The following is a 24,069-nucleotide window of genomic DNA, read 5'->3' as shown; positions in this document are numbered from 1 at the left end:
TACCGAATATATTGTCTTGGATCATTTTTGTTCTTCTTTATTCCAGTATCCATCCTCCTAACCGATGATGACATTTAAATTTTGCTTAAGGGGGACCTCCCCTCCCTATTTGGATGCAACCTTACTTCAGCTGCTAAGGTAGCCCACGCTTCTCAGGCCAAGGGGTAAGCATATGACTTATATTGGTTTTATTTTGCTATATAACAATTTATGATAAACTTAGTGACTGAAAACAACATGAATTTGTTATCTCATAGCTTCTGTGGGTCAGGAGAGTGTGGTCATGAGTGTGGTCCTGGGTTGACCGGGTCCTCTACTGAGGGTCTCACCAGATCTCGAGATGGTGACTGGGACTGTGGTGTCATCTAAGGCTCAGCTTTGATCAGGGCCCTCTTTCAAGATCACTAGTTGTTGGCAGAATCCAGTTCCGGTAGTTGCAGGACTTGTCTGTCAGTGGAGGAACATTTTCAGCTCCTAGAAGCTGCCCACTGTATCTTGTCATGTAGAACCTCTCTACAGCATGCTAGTTGGCTTCTTCAAGGCTGTTGGGAGAATTGCCCTCTAGTCTACAACAATCCAGTTTTATATAATATACAGTTATAATGACATTCAGTCAACAGTGGGCTGAGTATATAATGGTGGTCCCATAGGATTGACATGGAGCTGTAAAATTCCTATCACCTAATGATGTCATAGCCATTTAACCATTAAAGTGTACATTTCAGCGGCTTCCAATACACTCATGATGTGCAACCATTATCACTATCTCTTACAGAATATTTTTATCACTCCAAAAGGAAACCCCGTACCCATTAGTTAATCACTCCCCATTCCCCCACAACCCCAGCCTGGCAGTCACTAATCTTTTGCTATAGGTTTGCATATTCTGTAAATTTCATATAAGTGGAATCATATGATATGTGGATTATTTTGGTCCAGCTTCTTTCACTTAGTATATTTTGAAGGTTCATCCATGTTATAGTATGTATTGCTATTTTATTCAAAATTTTGTGTGTTTATGTTATGACAATATTTTAGTTACTTGCCCTTAAAAATTGTGATTAAAATATACATAACATGAAATCTACCAGTTTATTTTTAAATGTACGATTCTAGAGTATTGAGTGCATTTACAACGTTGTGCAACCATCACAGCTATCCATTCTAGAACTTTTTCTTCATCCCAAACAGAAACTGTACCCATTAAACAATTACTCTACTTCCTTCTTACCCCCACGCTTGGTAACCTCTGTTCTACTTTCTGCCTCTATCTGTACCTCATGTCAGTGGAATAGTACAATATTCATCCTTTTGGGTCTGACTTATTTCACTTAGCTCAGTGTTTTCAAGGTTTATCCATGGTTAGCATGTTTCAGAATTTCATTTCTTTTCAAATGTATTTTTATTTCAGAGAGGAAGAGGGAGGAAGAGAGAGATAGAAACATCAATGATGAAAGAGAATCATTGATTGGCTACCTCCTGCACACCCCACACTGGGGATCCAGCCCGCAACCCAGGCATGTGCCCTGACTGAGAATTGAACCGTGGCCCCCTGGTTCATAGTCGACGCTCAACCACTGAGCATGCCAGCTGGGCCAGAATTTCATTTCTTTTTTGGATGAATAATATTCCATTGTCTAGGTAGACCACATTTTGTTTATCTACTCATCACTAAATTGTTTTTACCTTTTGGCTATTTTTTATGAGTGCTGCTGCTGTGAACATTCATGTACAAGTCTTCAAACACCTGTTTTCAGTTCTCTTGGGTATATACGAGAAGTGGAATTGTGGGATGATATGGTCGTTCTGTGTTTAGCTTTTTGAGGTTCTGCCAAACACTTTCCCACAGTGGCTGTACCGTCTATACTTCCTCAGCAATGTCTGAGGGCTCCAATTTCTCTACATTCTAGCCATTACTTATTTTCCATTTTAAAAAATTATAGCCATCTTAGTAAATGGGAAGTGGTTTTGAATTGTATTTCCCTAATGACTAATGATGTTGAACTCTTTTATGTGTTTATTGACCATTTGTATATTTTCATTGGAGAAATGTCTATTGAAGTCATTTGCCTATTTTTTAAAAATTAAGATTTAATGGATATGTAACATTATGTAGACTTAAGGTATACACGATACTGCTTTTATCTAAAAATTAGAAATTTAAATAAACATGAATAATGGAGGTACCTAAGCAACTCATTCCAACTCCTTTAGCATTATTTGATTTTTTTCTTTCTGAGCAAGTACTTACATTACATAGCTACCAATTACATTTTCTTTTTTTTGCTATGTAATGGGCAGCGGGGACTGGGAATCTGTTCCCTTCTCTGTGCATTTTTCTCCTAAACACTGTTCCAGGTTTGGTGTGTTTGCTCTCTGATCATTTAGGGACTTGACTTTGTTTGCTCAAGTCTACAATTTTAATGGCATATTGAGAGGGAAGGCAGATAAAGGTGTGTTCAATTTGTCATCTTTAACCTAAATCTTAATATTTTCTTGGTAAGTTATACTGCACAGTTTTAATACTCAGGTCTTGTAGAGTTACAGGGACACATGACAAAATAATGAGAAACGAATATGTTGTGAGAGATATTAAATTAGAAGCTTTTTTATTTAATTTCATACTCTATTAGAACAATATTTTGATTATAAAACTTCTGCCTATTTTTGTTTTGTTGGTTTATTATTCAAGTAAATATGTAGTAAGATGTAGGGCCACTGTATTACCGAAAAGCTCTGAATAAAGAGTTATATTTTTTTACCCTAAAACAGTGTATTTTTTTAATGAGAAAATTATATTTGTGTATCTATATAATAATAAGTGCTTAGAGCATAAAAAAGGGGCATCTCAGCTTGGGTGAAATTAGTAACAAGTTTTTACTGATCAACAATGGTTTTTAAAATTATGATTTTTATGACACTTTTTCTAAGACTATGTCCTATCAGATGCTCAAATAAGATTTTAATTTAAGCGAAGAAACATCAACTTACTCATAAACATGTTTTAATTTAAGCACAGTACTTTGATTTTTAAAATACAAGCTCAGCAGTTCATATTATGAAAATCTATAAAATATTATTTTTCTTTATTTTTTTTAAATCCTCACCCAAGCATATACGTAGAGAGAGGAATGGAGAGAGAGAGAGAGAGAGAGAGAGAGAGAGAGAGAGAGAGAGAGAGAGAGAGAGAGAGAGGAAAAAGAAACATTGATCAGTTGATTCCCTTAGGCACCTTGACCAAAGAAGGAACTTGCAACGTTTTGATGTACAGGACAACACTTCAGACTAAGCCACCTGGCCAGGGCTATAAAAACTGTTTTTCAATTAAGCTTTACTTTTCATCTAGTGATACTTGTTAAAAGAAAACTACTGTATGATGGGAAGTATGAGAAATACAGTATTCCCTGCCCCATGCTCCCTGTTCTCACATTTCACTCTCCAGATAGGATAACTACCCTAAACTCTTACCGTTGTTTATTCTGGTATTTACTTCCATCTTTCTAAACAATATTCTTACACTACTGCTTCTTAAATTTTTAGTTTCAGATTTTATCTCTTTGCTATTTACTATGAAATATAAGCCAGCAGCATTTTAAATATACTCCTCCTTTTCCTGTCTCTTATCTTTTAAATTATGTGATGATATTTGGTTAAAACAATATTCAGTGTTTATATTACTGTGATTATGTAATCATTATTCATAGCTAAGCCACATATTATACTATGATTAAATTTCCTTTCTCTAGAACTTTTGTTTTCCCAGGAATTAATGATTATATTATTCTTTTTTGTCTGCTTAATTTTCTATATGATTATTACCAATTCATCCTAAATTCTATGACAGAACTATAAATTTCTCATTATATTTATTATTTATTTTAAAAAATATTTTTATTGATTTCAGAGAGGAAAGGGGAGAGATAGAAATATCAATGACGAGAGAGAATCATTGATCGGCTGCCTCCTGCACGCCCCCTACTGGGAATTGAGTCTGCAACTCAGGCAAGTGCCCTGACCGGGGAATTGAACCGTGACCTCTTGATTCATGGTTGATGCTCAACCACTGAGCCACATCCGCCGGGCTTCCTCATTATATTTAAACACATCAGGCTATCTATTATATTTCTCTCCCTCTCTTCCTTCACTATTCTTTCCCCCTTTTTCTCCCTCTCCCCTCCCTCCCTCCCTTCCTCCCTTTCTTCCTTCCTTTTTTTCTCTCATCCGGGTATCCTTTTTAGAGCTCTTCTTTTCCCTGCTCCAATCTGGACCTGTTGATCCTAAGCCTACTGCTCACCTGTCATCCTCTCCTTTAATGTATTCTGTTGTTTCCTGGGTCACATCTTCCTCTTTCACAGTTTATTTTCTCAGTTTAGGGGAGCATGTAGTCCAGTAGCTTCCTCAGAAAGGGTGAATGAGAGGGAAAATATATGTTTCAACTATGCACATGTTTGATAGTGTGGCTGCGTAAAACATTGTAAGTTTTATCAAAGTTTAACAAGAAGTCTTAACATTCTTTTAAAATAAATGCCAAGAAGAGGGCTTACCTTTGTATTTATTTTGAAAGAGGCAGGCCCCCGGAATCTGATCGAGTTAGAAGTAACCTGCGTACCTCTGCCTTTTAGCTGTACACGTGTCAAGTTTTTCTCAGAAACTTCTGAGGTTTTCCCTGGAATTATGAACAGCATATGTGCAGTCAGATTCTGACTGTCCCTTCTGTTCCTGGGAGAATAAAGGAACCAGGCGGGTGGGGGACACCAATCAAATTGGGAGATTAGCATTTAAGATTATTTGTCCATATGGTTTACACGTAAGAAATCCAACATTTTTCTTTTAGAAGTTTTTTAGAATGTTCAAGAGCAAGAGTTTTGCAAGGACTTGGTAATTGTGAAAGTTGTATTGTCAGTTTTTGTTTGACATACTTTAAAAAATTGAGGTAAAATTGATCATTTTATAGTGAGAAATTTAGTGGCATTTTAGTACATTTATAATGTTGTTCAGCCACTACCACCTCTATGTAGTTTCAAATGTTTTTTTCACCCCAAAAGGATTGCCAAATCTTGACACTGATTCTTTCATTAGAACATAAACTTGGTCTTAATCTATCAGTCACTCAGGAAATGAGCCAAATTATAATATTCTGATCATTCAGTTCATTCAAAACTACATTGTACAGAGGTTATAGTTTTCTAATCAGAAATTTACAAAAGGATATTCATGTTCTTCCTGCCATAGTGTTCTTTGAATCTAGCAACGCAGAAATTAAATTAGAACAGATGTAGTACAAAAAATTAGATTAATATTGTCTTTATGGTTTTTGTTTTAGGGTATTTAGAAAAGTACTTCTACAGAACTTTGAAAATGCGGGCTAGCGAGTAGGAAAATCTCATCGAGAAATGGTTCATTTAACAAATAAGTTCATAGATCTGTAAATGTTTCTGCTTTTTTTCAGCAGCACATTATGCTTCTATTGGTCACATGCTGTATAGAATGATCATCACTGTCATTCTGTGATGGAGCGTCTCCTTTGAACAGGGCTTACTGTGGGAGAGATTTCCTGGAGAGTAATTTCTGATGCCGTTAGGGGGACAGTGAGAAAAAAGAGTAGGAAAAGTGCCAGAGACTGCTTTTATCTTTTCATTTTCCCCTATTTGTAAAGATTAGATTGCCTTCAAATTCCTGGTTTTCTTATGAACAGCTCTTTGTTCATTTTGTAAGTAAGATTTAGGAATTAGTAAGGAAACACCATTCTCTCTGTAGAGCAGATTCTCGCCAGCTTTGGTTAGCCGTGGATAGTAGTTGGGCCAGATTTGTTGTCTCATCCTATCAACCAAATGTACAGATGGCCTATTTTCCCCCAGTGGGGAATAAAATCCCACATGACAACAGGTAGACCTAACAGATCTAGGTAACTATGGGGCTTTATAAATTAGCACCCAGCTATAATTATTAATAGTTACAGATAGTAAATTAAATAGAAAATAACTAGAATAATATAATAAAATAATAAATTAAATTGCATGGTAGTTAAATGTGTCTGTATAAATATGTGCATACATATCATCATCAATTATGTAGACCAGTGGTTCTCCAAGTGTGGTTCCCCAGCCAGCAGCATTGGCGTCGCCTGTGAGTGTGTGAGAAATGCAGTTTCTCCCTTTCCTGCTGCGAGTGGTGTGGAGTTGGCTTGTGAGTCTCTGAGACCTGAAAGTTGAGAGCTTCTTCACACGGGGGGAATGCACCCAGTGGCTCCGGAAACCATGCCACAGAACTCATATGCTGAGTTACACTAAGTGCTACGGATATTGTTTGGATGACTGTGATAAAAGAGAAAGAAGGAAGGGGAGAGGCTCATGAATGGTCAAAGAGGGCAAAAAGGATGATTGGTCTGAAGGCTAAGCTCCATATAAACAACACCATGCTGAGAAATACAAATGAAAAGAGAGCCCAGCTGGTGTGGCTCAGTGGTTGAGCATCAACCTATGAACCAGGAGGTCATGGTTCGGTTCCTGGTCAGAGCACATGCCCGGGCTCCAGCCCCAGCATGGGGAGTGCAGGAGGCAGCCGATTCTCTCTCATCATTGATGTTTCTATCTCTCTCCCTCTCTTTTCCTCTCTGAAATAAATAAAAAATACATATTTTTTTAAAAAGATGCATGAAAAGAGAAAACACCAAACCAAAGAATGATGGAAAGATGCCACAAGGAGCAGTATCTGCATACCTACTGGGCAGAGAGGGACAGTCGGAGCTAAAGTACTTTGCAATACGATTAAACAAAAAGATGAAAAAAGAAAGCGGGGAAAATGGGAAGTCCCTTTGCTCAAAGTTCATGCCGAGGGAGAAGCAGAGGTGTCAAAGTTATTGGAACAGAAAAGAGAAAGAAGAATGCCTGCAAGAGAATGGTTACTCAAGTCTGCTTTGCTGGAGATGGCTAGCACCACCTAAATATGAAAGGCCAACGCGCTTGCGTTTCAAGATGGACCACATAACACGTCCTGAACTGAAAGCCACCTTTTGCCTGACAATACTCGGTGTAAAGAAGAATCTCTCATCCCCTCTTTCTACAACTTTGGGTGTTATTCCCAAAGGTACTGTCATCGAGGTGGCAGTGAGCAAGTTGGGCCTTGTGACACCTGGAGGCAGGGCTATTTGGGGAAAACATGCCCAGTTACCAACAATCCTGAAAATGATGGATGCGTAAATACAGTCTTACTGGTGAGAGCAAATGACTCCTTGTAATGATTGAAGACAATGCACCAATCAGGAAAACTCCTTTACTGTGATGTTTCTGAGTACCATCACCCAGGTAGCATGCCTGCAGTCATCAAGAGAACTATTTATTTTATTGTAAAAAACATTAAAATGGCCCATTTTCTAAAAAAGAACTGCAGCATCCACTGAATTAGAAACCCGGGGAATGGGGTCCAGCATCTGTTCTAACAACTCTTCAGGTGGTTGGGAGACTGTAGGACCCACGGTTTAAGTTTGGAAACCACAGTGTTAGCGCCGATTAAGCACCCTCTAGTGTTGTCAAAGTTGCTTTTGACAAATTTCTGGACTTGGCCTAGAAATCCTAATGGAAATATATATATATTCTTTTATTTCCAAAGATTATCTTCCCTCAAAATTTCCTTCAAGCCTTTTTTTCTATGAATAACTTTACAAATTTTTAGAAAATAGTATCTGTACAATTTTAAGCTTTGGTCTTTTTTTGACTTAAATTATGGAATAAGCATTGCCCATGTCATTAAAAATATTTTGTAAACTTAATATTTAAAGGCTGATTAATAGTTTTTAATTTATTTCTCTTTATTTTCCACAATTTTACTGTAGAAGGTTATCTTTTTAGAAGAAAGGATGGGGGAGCAGTTACTTGCCTACCATGTTATTTTTTATAAATACTTAACTATATTTTCTCATGTCGCCAAAGAGGCATAGACAGATTTGGTAAAACTGTAAAAGCAGGCAATAGTGGTTGCTTACAATGTTAACTTATTTGGATTTTGTGCTTTTCATTTCATGCCTCCTTCTTTTGACACTTCTTTTAGGTCTATGTACTTCCAATCTCCTCAACTTACTGGCCCTTGGCTGCTCAGCGTCTCATTCTCTGGTCTATTCCTTTTTGATTCACTTCTTCCATCAGATATTTTCAGTCCATCCTGTCTTGAAGCCTTTAAAAGCAGGAATTTGAAGGCTATAAGTGATTGAAGAAGATATTTTGGAGCTGGTTAGCTTTTCCTTACCTTCAATTTCATCATACAGGCGCTTGTTTACTTGAGCTTAGCAGTTAATAGAGGTTCTGTGGAGTCAGAAAACCACCTCTCCACTTACTAGTTTTGTGTTTTTGGCAAATAAATCCTTTTTAACATAGGTTTTCTCATCAAATAGTCTAGTAATCTAAGATATCTTGTTTATAGATGTGAACATTATATTATATATACATTGTAATTTATAGATGTGAACATCATATGTATAAATTACAATTTATCGGTGTGAGCATTATATTGTATCTATAGTGCTAGCACAGTGTCTGACATAATAAATTCACCAACTATTAGCTGTTACTCTTAGAGGTAATATTAGTGTTTGTTTCACTCTAGAACCACTTTTTGTTGTTGAAATTGATTTTAGACCTTATTTTTTGTGACTAATAATGTTTAAATTGTTTATATTTCATGTTCATAAAAATTCTGGCTCTTTCTCTGACAGTTAAATTTAACCTTTAAAATGAAAACTTTCAAATTTTTATGGAAAAAATGTTTTAAAAAAGCATTCTCGCAAATTCCTATTTAATTTTTCTTTTTTAAAACTCAAATTCTGTATTTCACAGGAAGTTATCTTTTGTAGAGTACTACTTGTGTTTTCACTGTAATTATAACATTACAGATTTCCCAGAAATTGCAGGGAAATATATATATTAGTGTGTTATTAATTATAAGCTCATTTAAAGTTTTATTGTAATCTTTGAACTTGCTTATTTTTTTAAAAAAATATATTTTATCGATTTTTTACAGAGAGGAAGGGAGAGAGATAGAGAGTTAGAAACATCTATCAGCTGCCTCCTGCACACTCCCCACTGGGGATGTGCCCGCAACCAAGGTACATGCCCTTGACCGGAATCAAACCTGGGACCCCTCAGTCCGCAAGCCAACGCTCTATCCAGTGAGCCAAACCGGTTAGGGCTAAACTTGCTTATTTCTTAAGCAACATAACTTGAAATACTAATTGAAAAATAAAGGAAGCATGGTTGGGTTTTACTTTTATTTTGTATAATTTTGGGGATTTTTGTGCATATATTTATTGAAGTGAGAAACCAATTTAACATGAGTTACTGACATAAACGATTATATTAATATCGATTTGCTCTCTCCATGTGCTGAATGAGCAGTGTGTAACATTTTAGCCACTCAGTTTATTCACTTACTTCACAACCATTTGTCCCATGAGTATTATATGTTAGGTACCATGTTTGGTGTCCCGTGTATCAGCATAAATAAGATATGGTAGAGTTTATTCTTTTGTGGAGACATATGTAAACAAGTAATTTTTTTAATATATATTTTATTGATTTTTTACACAGAGGAAAGGAGAGAAATAGAGAGTTAGAAACATCGATGAGAGAGAATCATCGATCAGCTGCCTCCTACACATCTCCCACCGGGGATATGCCTGCAACCCAGGCACATGCCCCTGACCGGAATCGAACCCGGGACCTCTCAGTCCGCAGGCCGATGCTCTATCCACTGAGCCAAACCGGTTTCGGCAACAAGTAATTTTTTAAAAAATATATTTTATTGATTTTTTTACAGAGAGGAAGGGAGAGAGATAGAGAGTTAGAAACATCGATCAGCTGCCTCCTGCACATCCCCCAGTGGGGATGTGCCCGCAACCCAGGTACATGCCCTTGACAGGAATCGAACCTGGGACCTTTCAGTCTGCAGGCTGATGCTTTATCCACTGAGCCAAACCGGTTTCGGCTAAACAAGTACTTTTGATGCACCATGCTGAGTAGGAGAATGGAGGTATGTAGAAAGTGTTATAGAAGCATGTAAGTGGCACATTTAACTGAGGTGGCAAGCAAGGAGGACTGGTCGATAGTTGTGTAGGAGGCCAGGCAGTTAGGTAAGACTTGTCAGAGACGGTAATGTTTGAGCTGGGCCTTGAAGAAAGGAAACGAGTCCAGGAGGGTGGTCCAGGCTGGTGCATCTGAGGGGCAGAGAGGGGGATGTGCAAGGAGCACTGTTTCATCTTTTGTAGACGATACAGGAATCAACTGAGAAGTGTGAGACTCAGGAGAATTCTACACGATTGCTAGATATGAGATCAGTTTTAAGCCGTTAATAGTATTTCTTTCCATTCATCAGAACCAACTAGAAAATATAATAAAAAAATCCATTCACAATATGATAATATTTCTAAGGTATCTAGGAATATAAAAAATCTCTATGGTAAAAACATTGAAAACCTAAGACAAGATTAGCTGAATAAATGGAAGGATGTCCCATAGCAGACAGGGCAACTTAATAAGTATATGTCAATTATTCCTTAATTAATGTAAAAATTGCCATTTCAATTAAAGTTACAGTTGGACTTTTTTAGGAGTTTGATAAATTTATTCTAAAATTTATATGAAATAGCAAAGGAAAAAAAAAAGAAATAGCAAAGGTATGAGAATAGCTAAGTCAGCCTTAAAAAAGAAAAGGGTGGGGATTGATCATACTAGATATCAAGACATATTAAAAAGTCTTCATGTTACACATGGACCAGTTAAACAGCTTAGAGATTTTGGAGACAGGCCATGAATATATATATATAGTTATCCTCATTCTTCACAGATTCTATATTTACAAATTCGCCTACTTGCTAAAATTTGTTTGTAAACCCCAAATCGACACTCACAGCGCTTGTGCAGTCATTTACCAACACGCACAAAACAGAGAAAATTTGAGTTGCCTGATGAGCGGAAGCATGTTCCCAGCTACCCAAGGAGATGCTCTGTGTTCTCGCTTCAGCTCTCACACTCTACATGTGTCATTTTCATGGTCTGTTCAGAGCTACGCTTTCTGCATTTCTGTGCTTTATGATGGCGATTTCACTGTTTAAAATGGCACGGACACACAGTGCTGAAGTGCTCTCTCGTGTTCTCAAGCACAAGGAGGCTGTGATGTACTTGATGGAGAAAATATTTGTGTTAGGTATGTTTTGTTCAGACATGAGTTACGGTGCTGTTGGCTGAGAGTTCAATGTTTGTAATAGCAATAATGTTAAGTTAGGTGTTTTAAAACAGAGACACACATAAAACAAGGCGAAGTATTGATTGCAGTGGAAATACTGTTCCTACAGATTCACAGGAACTGTATTTCTCCTAGAAGCAAAGGTTCAGCGTCACTAATTCAGTGTTTGTGGCAACTTTATAGCAAAACTAATGAGAATTGACTGTATATGTGTATCAGCCAGAGTCTGGTCAAGAAACCAGAAACCATACTAGGAAGTTCAATAAAAATAAGTGACTATTGGGAAATGGCTAAATTGGTGTTGGAGAGTTGAAAATTGATGAAACCAGAGAGAAAATAGGAAACAGCTATCATCCTTGGGGGAACACACAGGGAAGGGGCTGGAGTTAGAACCTGCAAGCATGGAGCAGGGTCCTGGTTGGAGCTGGGACTCAGTCGTCTGCGGAGAGGACTGCCGGTCGAGGGGTCATTTCTGGGAGTGTAGAGGAGCAGACACTGGACGGCTGTTGCTGATGGGAAAATGGGCTGAGCTGTAAGAATAGCAAGGAGATAGAAAGAAGCAAATTTCACCTGCTGTCTTGCCTTCTAGTGTCCTTGGGAGAAACCAACAACAGTAAGCCAGCTGACAGGAGAGTGGTTTGTTGCTTCCACTCCAATATCACAAAAGCAAAGCATAGGAGCAGAAGAGACAATAGTTTAATATCTAACACAATATGAGATCTTAATCTGTAATAAAGATAGCCCTGCAAATATTCACACATGTTCTTAAAGAGACATGCGTAGCAGACTGTGGAATCAGACAACTTAGATTTGAATTTTTGGGTGTGCTACTCTTTGTGTGACTGTGGGCAAATTATGTGATCTCTCTGTACCACCACATGAAGGAAAGATATCCACCTCCCAGGAATACCTACATTGGACTGGTATATGAGCAAGAAAGAAACTTACTTTGCTAAGCACTGAAATTTTGGGTTTGTTTGTCCCAGTAAATAACATGATCCTAAGTATTACTGCAAGAGCGTTTGTTGCAGTGCTTTTTATGGTGGGGAAGTTGAAGGCACACTGGGTGTCTGTCGCTGTGAACATAGGTATGTTAAGTATGGTGGATGCACAGCATGAGATTTGCACAGTAATTAGAAGTGAAAACACACGAACATGAATGAATTGTAAAGTCATGGTACTCAGTGAAATAGTGAAATAGAATGAGAAATAAAACCCTAATACCATTTATGTGAAGCAAAAATATGTACACATAAAGCTACACATTTTTTCCCCCAGAACAAATACAAATGCAGAGATACAGTGTGGAGAAAGAGGGACTCGAGCTGTAAGAGAATAAAGTAACAAGAGGGATTACACAGACTAATAGTGATAATTGCTATAAACTGAAGGGAATATGATTTACTTAATCTTCTTTTACCTGAGAGTAAAAGGAAGAAAGGTCAAGGCCAAATGGGTAATTGTAACAAAAGAGAAAATAAATTGGAATGAATATAATGATTAATGCAGAGCACAAATAGGAAGAAAACTCTAAAGCTCTACTGAGGTGAATAAAAGATGACTGAATAAATGGGAAGATAGTGCTTGTTCTTGTCCTTGTAGAGTTTAATTTTTCCTAAATTGTTCCATATATTTAGCACAATCTGGGAGAATTAATAGGATTTTTAGGGGGAGCTGGATAAGCTGGTTCTGAAGTTCGTGTTAGAAATAGATGTCTGTGATTAGCTGATAAAATTGTGAAATAGAGGAATAGTGATCATGAGTGACCAGTTCTATCATATTCAAATGGGGAGATGAAAAGGAAGTTTTATAGAGATATAGCATTTGGAAAAATTTAGGTATTGACTTATGAATCAACAGAATAGAAGCCCCCCATAGAGATCTCTATAGTATATGGGTAATGAGTGTGTCATCAAATTCATTTAAAATTAGTGAGGAGAAGAAAATTCGAAAATATGATGTTGGGACACCTAGCTATCCATTTGGAGGAAATAAAAATGGGTTCTACCCCATTTCTTTCATCAGAATCAATTGCAAATGGGTCACATTTAAATATCCAAAACTAGAAATACTAGAAAATATGAGTACATTAAGAAATTAGAATTACCAGGTGATTACCTAGTTACCGTTGTCATCCTCTTCATCATCTTGGGGTAGGGAATGCTATTCAGTTACAAAACCCAGATCCAATAGGGGCAAGGCTCTGTATTTGGGATTACATAGGAATTATAAACATCTGCTAAGTAAGAAATACCCTAAGTAAAATCAAAGAATGGGTGATAGATTGGCAGGAAAAGATGGACAACATCTGTATGAGATAACTAATTTCCTTAATATATAAAGGGCTCTTACAGTTAAATATGAAAGCAGCCAGTGGGAAAATAACAGAACGACAGGCCATGTATGGGAAGTGGTGTACAGATGACTTTCATACAAATGAAATGAACCTACTATTACTCATGATTAAAAGAATACGAATTTTGCCTCTTAAAAGATACCACATTTCACCCATCAGATTGGCAGAAAGAAAAAGTTCGGTAATGCAGAGGGTTGGTTAGAGTGTGTGGAAATGGACACTCTTATGGATTGGTTGGAGGGTATTTGGGGGAAGCTCATTGAAAAAAGAAGAGTATGGTTTGTGTAGAAACTGGCAAGCACTCTATGTGTCTGTGTGCTTTTACCATTGAAATAAAACTACTTAGCGACATATAGATCTCTTGTTCTTGGCATATTTGTATGCTACATTCCATATTGGTATTTGGAAAAATAGAGAAAGTCCGGATGGCAAAGGGCTTTGAATGTTAAACTAAAGAGTTTATATTTTATTCTGGGAGTTCCCTGAAGACTTTGTATGCAAAATAATTAAATAATCAGACCGTATTTTAGAAAAAACTCTGATAGTAATTTGGAGAATGGAGTGGTAGGGTTAGGGCAGTGGTCGGCAAACTCATTAGTCAACAGAGCCAAATATCAACAGTACAACGATTGAAATTTCTTTTGAGAGCCAAATTTTTTAAACTTAAACTATATAGGTAGGTACATTGTTATTAACTTAATTAGGATACTCCTACGGCTTAAGAAGAGCCACAATTAAGGGGCCAAAGAGCTGCATGTGGCTTGTGAGCCACAGTTTGCCGACCATGGGGTTAGGGTGTGGTGGAGGTTGTAATACTGAGAATGCTAACAGTTGCAAAATCACTTAGAAAGCTATATCAGTAGCTCAGGTGATCATTGATAAGATTCAGTGGAACTGGAGAGAGAGAATTTTTAAAATCATTAGGATTTGGTAATTGATTTGGTAGGTGGGGAGAGGAAATAGTTAAACATGACTATTTTCCTGAGGTCAAAAAGGAATTGGAGCTGTTTTACGGGGTTTCTAAAAGTAATTCTCACTTTAGAACTTCTAAAAAAGTTCTACTTACTGTTGAGTAAGGTGCACCTTATGTATCTATAATAATACCTAAACACTTCAAGATTTTTGGGAATTAGGAGTGGCATGGTGCAAGCTTTAACATTCTTGAGCCTTTTGAATTTCCTACAACCAGTCTCTAACACTGGTCTTGGAGCAAGCTTTTCGCCTTTCTCTCTCTCTCTCTCTCTCTCTCTCTCTCTCTCTCTATCTATCTATCTTTGGAAGTAATGTAATAATCTCTTATTTAAAAAATTGAAATAAAAAGGCAGGTTCAATGACAGTAAATGTCAATTTCAATATAAGATGCTCTGGTTTAATATATTCAAGGGACTGATAGGATGGTTAATTAATAAAAGAAATGTCACCCCGAAGGTCTGTGCTGAGAATTTTCATTAACAAGTTGAAAAAGAAGTAGCAAAGTAATCAATGAGCTAAAGCAGACATGATTGACTGTAATTACTGTGCTTGTTAAGGTTATTGACTAATGGCAAGATGGGCCGTCAAAGTTGAGGCATGGCACTATGAGAAAATTACATGAGAAAATTAATGAGAAAACCATTCATTTTAGCCCTACTGTTATCACCCAGGCAATAAAGTTAATGTGTCACTTTCAGTAGTTCTAAAATAGTTATATTGAGATTTTTAATTTTAGCACTAAATACACCCTGACTAGAATTTAAATGCTGTATTTGGGTTTACACAATGTGAAACAGAGGAGGAGGGGTAAATATAACATATAAAGACAACAAACAAGACATAACTGCAGTTTGTACCAGGGCAGTCACTGGAAAGATGGAGAGGCAATGGATCTGAAGGATATTTGAGAAATAAAATTAGTGGAACACTATTCTCCTATGATATTGACATCTTTCCTTTTTGCATCAAGGCAAATATAACTCCCTCCAGGAAAATACCCTGGATTACCCCTTCCTTCCAGCGCTCCCTCTCCCTCTTTTGAAATCCATTCTAGTTCATTTGCATATGCCATGCTGTGATGGACACTGCCATTGCCTCTAGCTTTCATTCCAATGGGATAAGGAAACATAAATAAATATGTAAGGTTGCTATAAGTGACTGGGGGCAGTGAGATAAGGTGATCAGCTCTCTGAGAAGGGGAAGTATTATGTCAAGGTAGAGAGTGAGCCAGACGTGTAAGCCACTGGGAGAAAATGACTTCAGGCAGGGGGTCAGCCAGTGCCACAGCCCTAAGGGGGAAAGCTTGCGTGTTCTATGAACAGAAAATGTAGTTACAGTCAGTGAAGTAGGGGGAAGAGCGCGGTGAGTCAAGGTTGGAGAGGTTGACAGGAGCCAGGTCATCATGCAGTGCCTTGTAAGTTTGGTAAAGAATTCGGATTTTCTGCTCTAAGAATAGGAAGCCATTGGGTGATGTTAATCAGTAGAATAAGATGAGCAAAGCTGTGTTCTGAAAGACCACTTCGATGCCATGTGGAGAATGCATTGCAAATGACTCAGGATAGCTGGGACAGGGGAGATAGAGACAAGTGAATGTATTAAAAATAGCTTTTGGAAGTAAGAGTAATAGGAATTTTTGATGATTGAAAGAGGAAAGAATGAATGAAGAATGACTGCTTGGTTTTGGGTTAAGCCATTAGGCGATGGTACCCATAACTAGAATATGAGTGACAGAAAGAAGTAGGTCTGAGAGGCAAAAGCGAGAGCTGTTTTTTGGGACATGCTACAGTTGAAGTTTGTTTTCGCTATCCAAGTGGAGAGGGCAGTTGGATGTATGCCTTTGGTGCTGGTGAGAGCGATCTAGTCTGGGATACTGATCTGGGAATCACTAGCTTATGGGTGTGTGACCGGTTTGCTGGGTGAACGAGTTTGCTTTCCCCAATCCCTGCATTTCAGCTCTTTGTTGTATCTCCTTTTCTCATTCCTTTATGACAATTGGGTAGGCTCCATAATTTACTTGCCACTTGCAGTGTTTTGAAGGCTGCTCAGTCCATTTTAAAACTTGCACTTTATTCCAGTTTAATAAAATTTCATTTTTCCCCTCCTCCGGTACTGACCCTCCAAAGAAGAAATAATCAGCTCTCGTCTTAAAACTGTCCTTTCAAGGGACTTGGAAATCGCAAGGGACATTTACTTTTTTACCACTTCTTCTCTGATATCTTTGAGAAGAGAGGACTAGCTGGCCTGTTCCCTTAATTTTCCAAGTCTCCAAACTTTTCCTCTAGTGTTGGGGCTGGGAGAGGGAACGGGAGAGAAGAGCATGCCGTTCTTCTTACCTTCTTAGTAAGCCCCGAGTGAGGTGTCTGTCCTCAAACACTGGACATTCCTTAGTGTGCCATGTACACAGGTGGCTTCGTTTTCTTACGTTTTCATTTTGAGCCTTAGTTGCCAATTCGGTGCAACAGTTAAAGTCCCACTCAACATCCAGTGGCTGTTCTCACTTAAAGCCACAGGATTGGCTGAGCTGTCCCCTGAGGTGATGCCGGGAGGTTGTTGATAGACTTACAGCTGGCCCTTCGGGCAGCGACGGGGACAGAAGTTCCATGCAGCGGGTTGTGGAGTGAATGAGAGGTGACAGCTTAGGGGTGAAGTCCTGTGATGAAGGCGGCAGAGGACGGGGAGGAGCGCTAGAGGGAGCTGTAGGGTGAAGCTAGTGCTTTTGTTTGGTATTTTGAAGTTAGAAGTCCCGCGGCATAGTTTTAGGCTGATCATTGAAAAGGGGTGATAGTGCAGCTCGTGTGGTGATCATGACGGAGCGGAGTCGGTGGGGAGGTGGGAGAAGAGGGATCCAGAGCAGAAGAGGAGAGGTTAGCCTTGGGGAGGAGCAGGGTTCTGCCTGCGCTGCCATAGGAGGGAAGGCCGAGAAGACGGCCCGGGCTGGTGCTCTGGGAGCTTTGACGCTGAGAAGACGCGGGGTATCTCCCCAGATGGCTTCTGCGTTCCTCGGTGATGGAGGGGAGTGGGCCAGGCGCTGATAGCAGGGTGGGTGGGGAGGGAGAGCAGGAAGCACGTTTTTGCGACAGCACATACGATCTTTACCACAGAAGCCCGTTCATTAGATTCACCTAAGACGCCCACCAATGTGCCAGAACTATTTGCCACGTACTTTTGGAGTAAAATAATTTTAATGATCACAAACAGAAATTATCCTTATCTTTAAATCTTATCTTAAATACGTATTTTAGCTGTTCATGAAATTACATATTTTTTAAAGCTCCAACCTGAAATTGCCAGTCTTTTGAGTAATTATGTAGAGAACAAAATGGGCTTATGGTTCATGCAGAAAGCTATACGCATGCCTTTGCTGGTTTGGCTCAGCGGATAGAGAGTTGGCCTGTGATGGAAGGGTCCTGGGTTTGATTCCGGTCAAGGGCACATGCCTGGGTTGTGGGCTCGATCCCCAGTAGGGGGCGTGCAGGAGGCAGCTGATCAGTGATTCTCTCTCATCGTTGATGTTTCTCTCTCTCTCTCTCTCTTCCTCTCTGAAATCAATAAAAATATATTTTTCAAAATGCTACACTTATTCTTTAGGGTATTTTAGTGAAAAGAAGCAACTGTATTTCATTCTGATTAAAGAACTGATTGCACCCTGGAGGGCTTATTTTCCAAGAGGGGATGCTGAGGGGGTAGAACTCCTTTCTTTGTGGAGGCCTCCCTCTGTGCCCTGATCTGCTGATTCCTAACCCAGTGCCCCGCATCAAGGGGCTTCTTAGTACATGCGGTGGAGTGGCTGTCTGGGGTCAGCCCTGATTCCTGGAGCTGAAGACACACTTTGGATTACCTCGGGAGAACTGCTACAACAGCCCTGACTTATTCTCTCTCTTTTCTCTTTCCCCCCAGCTCTTCTATCCCTAACCTTTGCTTGCTTGCAAGGGGAATGTGAGCCAAAAATGTAAAGTTTGGAAAGTAGAAAGAAAGGAAATAAGTAAATAGGGAAGGAGAATAAATACTGAACAAGACTGGGCAAAGTGACAAGAAGGGATTAAAATTTGGAAGGGGGCCAGGGTGCAAAATGCAGCGGCTGTGTAGTTTACAGGAACTACTTAGTGTTCCGCATGCTTCAGTGATCGCCAGAGAAAGCCAGATTTCTCCGGTTTTGTTCGCTTCCCTATAGTTAGCTACGGAAGCTTGACATAGGTGATCTCTGTGTCCTGCCAGCCAAACCATGTAAATACAGAAGCCCCTGGGCCTCTGCTTGTCAAATCCGACGTGATTTGAATTGCTAGGAGGAGGACCTCTTGTGGCTACAGTGGGAAATACTTCAGGTTTTATAAAGGAATTGAACAGCAGCTCCGCAGAGCTCTTTAAAACTGTATTTCAGATGTTTATAATATTTAGTTGTTTTGATAACATCAAGTACCATATTGCATCTGCATGGCATCGCTTGGGAGTTCAGTGTCATTTGAAGCACTTCAGATTGTATTCATTTCATTCACACATCCCCTGAACAGCAGATAGAACAGGGGTTTTTCATCTCCATTTTGCAGATGGGAAGGAGAGGTACAGAGCAGGTAAGTAACTTGTTTGTGACTTTATAGTGGTGGCAGGCTGGCGCATAACAGCACTTGGATATCCTGGGCTCAATTCAACAGTCTGGGTTTGGAAAACAGTCATTATTAAAGCTCTAAAACAAAAACTTCTATTTTGCAAGTGTCAAGTGAATTCTTTATTCCAGAAAAGATGGATTGAGAGACATAAAACTTACCCTTTGTTTTCGCTGTGAAAAGAGGCTATTCCTAGATTCTCCAAGGGGGGGGGGGGGGGGGGGGTGGGGAGGAGAAGCTGCTTTAAAAAAATCTGGGAGGACAGTGTGTGAGCTGAGAATCTTTAGGTGAGATGGAATGCCAGCTGCACACATTGTGAAGGAACCTACATAAAACAACAGCAGCTTTGCTAGTTTCCCTAAAAATCATAGAAAGCGAAACCCCTTTCACACCTGATTCTCTAACGGTCCCCAGGCCCCCCGTGCCTCTTGGCTTCCTAATATTTGTTCTAAGGCTGCCCGTGGAGCTAATAAACAAACGCCTTCTTTTTATTTAGAATTCAGCCTGTGAAGAACAGAAATGCCCAAACTCGAACAAGTCGTTCTATTTTAGGAGCCGTTGCCACCTCTTGTTTTAGAAGCTGTTGCAAGAGAGTCACAGAAGTGGGCCCGTCTAAGGAATTGCAGTACAAGTTCGAGTGGGGAGGCAAAGAACTGATGAAACGATAAAGCAGGAGGAGGGATATACCAGGCTGCTCCAGTGAATGTTAAGGTATTCAGAGAGAGGATATATTTTTTTAAAAAATGTGGTGGTGTGGTGGGGAGGGGAGAGGAAATATGAAAAAAAAAAATAGCCATAGAAGAAAGAAATTTTGTTGGAGAAAACGGTGTTTTTGTTTTGTTTCGGTAGTTTTTTTTTAAAAAAATATATTTTTATTGATTTTTTTACAGAGAGGAAGGGAGAGGGATAGAGAGTTAGAAACATCGATCAGCTGCCTCCTGCACACTCCCCACTGGGGATGTGCCCAAAACCAAGGTACATGCCCTTGACCGGAATCGAATCTGGGACCCTTGAGTCCACAGGCTGACAGTCTATCCACTGAGCCAAACCAGCCAGGGCTGTTTCGGTAGCTTTAATACTGGAGGTTTTTGGTAAATTTTCACTTTACATACACTACTGATAATTATGTGGTTCTACATAGGTTCTGGAAGCAGAGAGTGTAGTGACTGGTGCAAGGGTAAGGCAGGTAAGATTTCAGAGGAAACACACACCACATGTGACACAGCATCACGGTCCTGAAGACCCTGAATTTTACAGGGTCGATCTTTCGACAGTAAGTTTCCTGGACTCCTATCATCTCTGCTTTACCACTTTTCACTCTCATTAATTAGATGGCAAGGGCCCTTATTTTGGAAACGGGCTAGAGAAATGCAAATCTAACTTATTCAAAGCTCCCTGACAGCCACGTTTGCAGATCTCTAGGCAAAGTATGCGTCTGGCCTTTTTCAACGAAGTATTTTCAGTAACAAGTTGTCAGTGAGGTCAGTGACTAGTGGTTCAGGATTAGATACCACCCACCCGGCTTGTAACCTCCCCTTTCTTTCTTATCCTGGGTGAATGCCGCTCAGCTAAAGTGACTGCCCCACTGCCACTGGCTCTCCACTTGTTGCTTTGCAACTCGGTGACTGACCAAGACGTCTTTTTGTTTCCCCCATCAAAGCTCTTTTTGGATAATTTCCTAGAAGAGCCCAATTTTAAACACATCTACTTTATAGGAAGCGACAGAAAGGTAAGTGTCTAGTTTGCAAGGAGAAGAGCTGGACCTCAGTGCGTTCTTGGTTCTGCGTTGGATTGCTCTGCGTTAGTTAAAATGCGGGATTTCCTTCTGAATGAAAGGACGTCACATTCGTCTCGAAAACGGGGATGTTGTGAGTCGTTCTGGTGAGAAATGTAGGCTTTCACGCTAATTTTAAAGTTATAAATAACTTCCAAACCAGTGCCAGGGGAAGCTGGCAGCCAATGTCGTGCTTTGCATTCAGAGAGTTTCTGGCTATAAAAAGCCCGTTGCGATACCTCGCAGGAGAAGATAAGATGTGGCCTGGATGCTTCTGCTTTGCCGTGGAGCTGGGGCAAAAGAAAGTGTGTGAAGGGGTTTTACTTTTAACCAAAAAAGCTTGTTCACAGCAAATGGGAGCTTTTCCAGATGACAGAGTGGCAAAAGCATTAGTGCTTGAATTTAACGTTTGCATTATATCTTTGTGTTATAATAGGCAGTAGTATCAGGAGGCTAAGGCATCTCGCAGAACTGTTCTACCACCATGTATAACCAAGTGAAAATCACAGTATATGAGGCGAACGTGGGCTGTGGTATACCATCAGTAATGCGAAGAGCGGTCACAGTGGGATCTGCGGGACTGTGAGCCGCTGCTCACGGTTGCCCTGAGGCCAGAACTGGAAGGAATGAGTTCAGATGGAAATCAGGAGGAATTTAGGTTAGGCCTCAGGAAGCTAGATGACTGTAGAGCAGCGGTTCTCAACCTGTGAGTTGCGACCCCTTTGGGGGGGTCGAACGACCCTTTCACAGGGGTCACCTAAATACATCCTGCATATCAGACATTTATATTACGATTCATAACAGTAGCAAAATTACAGTTATGAAGTAGCAATGAAAATAACTTTATGGTTGGGGGTCACCACAACATGAGGAACTGTATTAAAGGGTTGCAGCATTAGGAAGGTTGAGGACCACTGCTGTAGAGGTTTTGAGTCCCTGATAAGACACCATGAGGAGAGACTGTTTCAATGTCTCTGAAGATCCATGAGATCCAATGATTTGCTTATGTGGGAAAATTAGGATTTCAAATTACTAGTAGTCTTGGTTCTGGGTTGTGGCTAGCTTCTTTAGGCAGATGGAAAAGTCAACATATTGAGAATACTTGTAATTTGGAATATGAAGGATCAGCAGTCAAATTTGCATGGCACATTTGGATGCGCCATTAAAATGTCATTACCCACGGTAAAAACACTAACACAGTAGCAGCACAGGACACATTGGTTAAATGGGGAAACCCACAATATAAAGAGCATGGACACAGCTATTCCCATTTGTTACCTCCTGCACAGAGTCTGTCTGCCTTATTTGAGTAACATATTGGACTTTTTATAGTAAAGCTTCCTTTGGTTTCATTATAATAGTAATATATATTCATTGTATGAAATGTGAAAGCACAGAAAAAATGATCTGTAATTTTATTGATGTATTTCCTTCCAGTCTTTTTTCTCTGCATGGCTTTAAAGTGAATTGCAGTAATGCTGTAGATAAAATTTGGAACCAGGCTTTTTCATTTAACCGTATGCCAAAAAATTTCCCAAATAATATCTATTCTACATAGATATTATTTTAGATTGCTGTGTAACATTATTCCAAGTAAGTAGATATAATTTTATTAATCATTGCCAAACATCTACATGCTGTGTTAAATATCTTTGGTGTGTATATATTTATTTATGTTAAAAATAATTTCTTTAAGCTCTATTCTTAAGTGTGGACTTGAATTAGAGAGCATTAGAGTTGAAGACAAATGTTGTGATTTTTAAGGATTTTTTTTTAAGGCGTTGTAAAATTCCTTGTCTACCAACTGAAATACTTATTGAGTGTCTCTGATGTGCAAAACATTTTTGTGAGGCACAGGCACACAGATAGGAACACACTAAGTGTTTGGAAGGACAGAATCCCTTCTATTTACAAAATTTCAACTTATCAATGTTCACAGATATCAATAAGGCTGTGTGTGTCAGAGTTGAAATCCTTCACCTTGTGTCTGAAACCAACAGATAGTATTATTATTACTATTATTATTATTTTTAAATATGCTTTAAAAAATTCATTTCAGAGAGGAAGGGAGAAGGATAGAGAGAGAGAAAGAAACATCAGTGATGAGAGAGGAACATTATTGATTGGCTGCCTTCTGTGTGGCGCTCCCTCCCCCCTCTCCTCCCCCAGGGGATTGAGTCTGCAACCTGGGCATGTGCCCTGACCTGGAACTGAACAGTGATCTCTTGGTTTATAGCTCAATGCTCATTCACTGAGCCACACCAGCTGGGCCCAACAGATAGTATTGTTGACTATTTATATTATTGTGGACTTTAGAACAATAACATTCATAACTTGTTAGAGCACCATGTATATATCATTCTGATTTATATGAATTTTATGATCCAACTGTGACAAAGAAATAGCAGAATTAGGAAGGATACACACTTTATAATAAAAGTTTGGGGAAATTAGAAGTATTTGGAGAAAATCTGTAGGTAGCACAGTGGAAAGGAAGGAGAGGGCGCACACAAGAGCATGGCTAGAGTGGGAGTCAGGGAAGATATGAAGTTTTAAGTTTTTTGTTGTTTAATTTTGGAGCTATGGTTATAGGAATAGAATATATCAAAGGGAAAACACTAAGGGATTGGTGATCAATATTTGATTTTTTGGAGATGGTGGCTGGTTCACAGAAAGCAAAGTGGAGAGAGTAGAGAGATCAGTATTACTTGGTGGGAGGTGAGTTGAGGAATTAGGGTTGTGAATTCTTTTTTTTTTCTCGTTAGTATTCATCTGAGGATATTTTCTCCTTTACTTTTTGAGAGAATGGAAGGGAGGGGAGGAGGGAGAGAGAGAGAAACATCGATGTAGGAGAGACACATTGATTGCCTCCCCCGTGCTGACTGGGGCCAGGGATTGAACCCAAGACCCTCAGTGTGTGAGCTGACACTCTAACCACTGAGCGACACTGGCCAGGGCTGGTTGTGAATTCTTAAAGAATATATTCTGCCTGTATTAATTTTTTTTTTAAATTGTGGAGTTTTACTTTTCAGTGATACTTAGAGGTCATAGCTATGAAAGGGTGGGTGTTCTATTTTCTGTTTACTATGAATGTCTGCATGTTTCTATTTTTTTTTTTAATAGAAGAGATTCAT

General features: G+C 39.2%; 1 protein-coding gene and 1 pseudogene across 1 annotated transcript in view; both read left to right on the top strand.

Moving 5' to 3' along the window:
* Positions 1-6,257: 6,257 nt before the first annotated feature.
* LOC118670060 lies at positions 6,258-7,733 on the top strand (annotated as a pseudogene).
* A 12,985-nt stretch (positions 7,734-20,718) lies between these two features.
* CTNNA3 (catenin alpha 3) overlaps positions 20,719-24,069 on the top strand; it is a 1,292,302-nt gene continuing 1,288,951 nt past the window's right edge. Inside the window, exon 1 of the mRNA XM_036336865.1 lies at positions 20,719-20,890. The gene's annotated coding sequence lies outside the window, so the exon portion shown is untranslated. The remainder of the gene's footprint in view (positions 20,891-24,069) is intronic.

The sequence above is a fragment of the Myotis myotis genome, unplaced genomic scaffold (genome assembly GCF_014108235.1).
Source record: "Myotis myotis isolate mMyoMyo1 unplaced genomic scaffold, mMyoMyo1.p scaffold_m19_p_15, whole genome shotgun sequence".
Lineage (NCBI taxonomy): Eukaryota > Metazoa > Chordata > Mammalia > Chiroptera > Vespertilionidae > Myotis > Myotis myotis.
This window is presented reverse-complemented; position numbering and strand designations above follow the sequence as displayed.